Raw genomic sequence first — 4,860 nt, 5'->3', positions numbered from 1 at the left:
TGTTTACAATTTTATGTAACTAATACCAGCATATAGCTAGTGGTAGTATAACGTCATGTACTTTTTTTTAAATGGAAATTTTATTTGATCTTTTCAGTTACTGAATATTAACTAAAAACAATTTCGGTGATTATTTAGTTAGTTATTGAAAATTTTTAGTTAATAACTTTAATCAACATGTGTGCTATATAGTTTTTTAACAAAAATTTTAGTAAAAAATTTAAAGTAATGAAACTGAAACTTAAAAACCGATTTTTAGTTAATTTTCACGTAAAAAATAATTTGTTATTTAATAATTCTGTTGGGAAAGCTAAGATTTTAGTTTCAACTTATAGTTAATATCTAATTTTAGTTACTTTGTTACAAGTTATAGCTTAACTTATTAAGACAAATATTAATAAATTTGACCAAACATTTTAACTTATTTTGGTTGTTTTGTCTTTACTAAGTAGTTTGGTGTGAATAATAAAAAACTTACTTTAACTAATTTTGTTTACAATTTTATGTAACTAATACCAGCATATAGCTAGTGGTAGTATAACGTCATGTACTTTTTTTTAAATYGAAATTTTATTTGATCTTTTCAGTTACTGAATATTAACTAAAAACAATTTCGGTGATTATTTAGTTAGTTATTGAAAATTTTTAGTTAATAACTTTAATCAACATGTGTGCTATATAATTTTTTAACAAAAATTTTAGTAAAAAATTTAAAGTAATAAAACTGAAACTTAAAAACCGATTTTTAGTTAATTTTCACGTAAAAAATAATTTGTTATTTAATAATTCTGTTGYGAAAGCTAAGATTTTAGTTTCAACTTATAGTTAATATCTAATTTTAGTTACTTTGTTACAAGTTATAGCTTAACTTATTAAGACAAATATTAATAAATTTGACCAAACATTTTAACTTATTTTGGTTGTTTTGTCTTTACTAAGTAGTTTGGTGTGAATAATAAAAAACTTACTTTAACTAATTTTGTTTACAATTTTATAAAACTAATACCAGCATATAACTAGTAGTAGTATAACGTCATGTACTTTATTTTTAATGGAAATTTCATTTGATCTTTTCAGATTATTAACTAAAAACAATTTCGGTGATTATCTAGTTAGTTATTGATAATTTTTAGTTAATAACTTTAATCAACATGTGTTTTATAACAAAAATTTAAGTAAAAAATTTAAAGCAATAAAACTGAAACTCAAAAACAGATTTTTAGTTAATTTATACGTAAAAAAACGATCTAATTTCAATTTTGCGAGGTTCTGTTTGGAAAGCTGATCTTAGCTTTTAAAACTAAAATCTTTTAGTTTTAACTTGTAATTTGTATAAAACTTATATTTTGACTAAGTTTTTTAAGATATAATCATGTTTACATCTTATTAGTTAGTTTCAGTTCAAATTATCAACTAAAACTGCATAGTTAAGAAGCAGTTTTTGATGTTTTGGAGATAAATTTGGTAGAGTAAGCATATTATTGCTGATGAGAAGTAACAAAGTTAATTTTCTTTTCCACCTTGTTGAAGAATGGGATGATCAATAAAACCGTCCGCTAGGACGAGACAATCCTATTACACGTGAGTCAGAAGCGGGAGCTTTCCCGGTCCGACATACTTGTCGAGTTTGTGAAAAGAAAAAAAAAAAATCGCAGCTTTTTCCTTCTTCCATCTCTCGAGTTCTTAATCTGAGATCTTGATACGTGTGTTATCGAAATGTGCACCACAGATAAACGTAGATTTTTCCCTCGTCGCCTTTCAAACTTTATTATTAACTCGAAGTGAGTGTTTATTCATATTTCCAAAGTGTTAAATTTATGCGGCAGCGCGATTACCCGATTTGGTGCTAATTGAACTCGTGTGGAAGGCACACTTCCAGGGCCGATTTTAAATTACAATAAATCGCTATTCAAAGTAACTCAATTTTAATTTCTTCCTTGATTGGTTGGATTTTTATGCGGAATAGCTTTGAATAAATTTGGCTTTGGTTTTTTGCTTCAATTAGGAAAAATCCTTAGTGTGATCGGTCGAGCCTTGCACAAGCAAAAATCCTAGGCTAACCGGGAGAGGGTTAGAAGCGTCGTCGAGCGCCGCGACGCTCAGTAGCACAACGGCGTCCAAAGTGTTCGTTCACGTCGCGACGCGGACGAAGCGCTCGTAATTCCAGTGATTTCAAACGTGATGCTCCACTAAGGTAAAAATCGAAGAAAAAGTTAAATATTGTTTGCCCAAAAAATTTATTTCTCTAATTAAATTAAATAACGTTTATGTGTGAGGGTCACGCAAGTTGGCATTTCACATTTTCAGTTATTGACTTTTAGTAGTAATTTATAATAAAATGAAATTTTATTGTGTTGTAATAAATGATGTTAATTTAAAATAATTAGGTTTTGTTTGCTACTGTGATTAAGTTTCTTTGAAATATTTGCTTTTGTAATCGTTAAACAGCATTTTATGCAAAGTGAGTTAACTCTTGATGCATCTGCAACTCTTCTCCATCTCGAGGTAAATTTTAAATTCCCACTGGTTATGGTTATGGCGTCTTAAAAAGCAAATGGCGTCGATACGACACAAATGGTCTAATTGTAGTTGCAAACGTTGAAATTTTTCACCATAAATCACGTGTGTGTGTGTGAAGCTGAAGAATTTCTCAAAACAAAACTTTAAAATTGATGGATGAGGAGCGAAAAATCTGTATTTTAATGAAAGAGTTGATGGACGATTTCATCAAAGGAAAACAGTTTCTATGTTGATATCATCGATCCTTTGCGCTTCCTTTAATTCGATTTGGCAAGAAGTGAGCTTAGGAGTAGGAAAAAATTGAAAGTTACTGCTATTCGATGGGAATATTGATTCGGGAAACTTGATAGCAACAATACTAAAAAAAATTTTTTGCTCGAACGCTCGACTTGCTAAACTTTCACATCGAGAATTCGAAACTCGTTTTAAAACTTTACTTACGTCTTGATTATCGCGGATCAACGCCGGTCTATAAAAACCAACTTTGCCGAATGCCAATTATTGCTTTAGACTAGTTCGAAACGTTTAACTAGTTTGCTTTATCATAACTAGTTTTAGTTAAAAGGTTTTTAAGCGGAAAGTTTTACGACATCTAAATAAATCGACTGTAGGTGATGTTCATTGTTACGAATATTCAAGCAGGAAACTTATAAATCGAAATTAAAACTTAACATTTATCTAAAACTTTAATCCAAGGTTTGTGTTTTCTAAGAATTAACTTTTAGAACTAATGACAAACTCGTTACTATAATATTAGTTAGCAGTTTCAAAGTTTTAAAATTTTGGGTTTAAGCTTTAATAGTTTTATATTATACAAGATTATAAAGAAATTGTTTTTCTACGAGTGAAAAGGTTAAATTTACGAGTGACGAAGTCACGAGTGGACTTTTTTTACGAGTAGATAAACAATCTTTATAATATTTCGTCTTATTTTGTACTCATATACCAGAATTTCTTGAATATAGACAGTAGATAAAATTACTTTATTTCACAAGACGATAAAAGACTACTTTACCTACTGAAATTAGTTGATAAAATACAAACAGTAGATAACAATTATTTTATTTCACAAAACGATAAAAGACCACTTTATCTACCGAAATTAGTTGATAAAAGCACTCTTTGAGTACATTGAGTACAAAATAAAAAAAAAAAGTTATTTCCTGTTTAATGAAAACTTATTTTACCGTTAAGATTTTATAATAAATTTTTGTCGTAGCTTCTTAAAAAGTATAGAACTGAAGTTAGATAAGTTCTAATAACTAGAAAACTTAAAATTTAAGTCTACTCAAATGTAATTGTACTTAAAATTTTATACCTAAGTATATTGCTTGACTATAACTAATGTTAGTTAAAACGGTTTTAAGCAAAAGATTTTTAACGCTTTTTACGTACTTAGTTTGTTATAGCTATTATTAGTTAAATAAATGATGTTCAATATTGTGACTAAGATTCAAGCAGAGAACTTAAAGTAAATTTATAAGAATAACTTAAAATTATCTAATAATCTTGTACTTTAACTAATTCTAGTTATTCAGGGTTCGTGTTAACTAGAATTTACTTTTCTAACTAATGACAAACTCGCTACTACGTTGGTTAGCAGTTTTCTGGTTATGCAATTTTAAAAATTTTAGTTTCAGCTTTAAATAAATTTAGTTTATAGCTATTAAAGTTGACTATTTCATTTTTGTTATTGCTTCTAAAAAAGTATAGAACCCATAGTGTCATCGCTATATTTAGTTAGATAAGTTTAATAAGATAAGATTTGTGTTTTCTAAAAATTAACTTTTTAACTAAAGACAAACTCGTTACTATAATATTAGTTAGCAGTTTCAAAGTTTTAAAATTTTGGGTTTAAGTTTTAAAAAATTAGTTACTTGCTATTTAATGACAACTTTTTTGACCGTTAAGATTTTATAACAATTTTTTGTCGTAGCTTCTTAAAAAGTATAGAACTCTACTCTATGAAGTTAGATAAGTTTGTAAGTAATATTTAAGTTCGAAACTTAAAAAAATTATTTGAAAACTTAAAATTTAAGTCTATTTAAATGTAATTTTAATAAGTAGATTTTAGCGAGAAAGTTTAAGTTCTAACGCATTTTACGTACTTAGTTTGTTATAGTTATTATTAGTTAAATAAATGATACTAAGATTCAAACAGAAAACTTACAGTAAATTTATGAATTTAACTTAAAATTATCTAAAAATCTAGTACTTTAACTAATTCTAATTATTCAGGGTTTGTTTAACTAAGAATTTACCTTTGTAACTAATGATAAACGTTAGTTATCAGTTTTCTGGTTATGCAATTTTAAAAATCTTAGTTTTAGCTTTAAATAA

At 27.2% G+C, this 4,860-nt stretch overlaps 1 protein-coding gene across 2 annotated transcripts in view; it reads left to right on the top strand.

The window, feature by feature from the left end:
* Positions 1-4,860, top strand: part of LOC123015653 (octopamine receptor Oamb) — a 90,514-nt gene that overhangs the window by 41,198 nt on the left and 44,456 nt on the right. Inside the window, exon 1 of one of the 2 annotated variants that reach the window (XM_044415524.1) lies at positions 2,109-2,194. The exons of the other annotated variant lie outside the window; for it this stretch is intronic. The gene's annotated coding sequence lies outside the window, so the exon portion shown is untranslated. Of the gene's footprint in view, positions 1-2,108; positions 2,195-4,860 lie in introns of those variants that run through there. 2 annotated transcript variants of the gene reach the window in all.

The sequence above is a fragment of the Tribolium madens genome, unplaced genomic scaffold (genome assembly GCF_015345945.1).
Source record: "Tribolium madens isolate multiple individuals breed KSU strain unplaced genomic scaffold, Tmad_KSU_1.1 Scaffold_19;HRSCAF=116;Tcas5.2_LG9, whole genome shotgun sequence".
Lineage (NCBI taxonomy): Eukaryota > Metazoa > Arthropoda > Insecta > Coleoptera > Tenebrionidae > Tribolium > Tribolium madens.
This window is presented reverse-complemented; position numbering and strand designations above follow the sequence as displayed.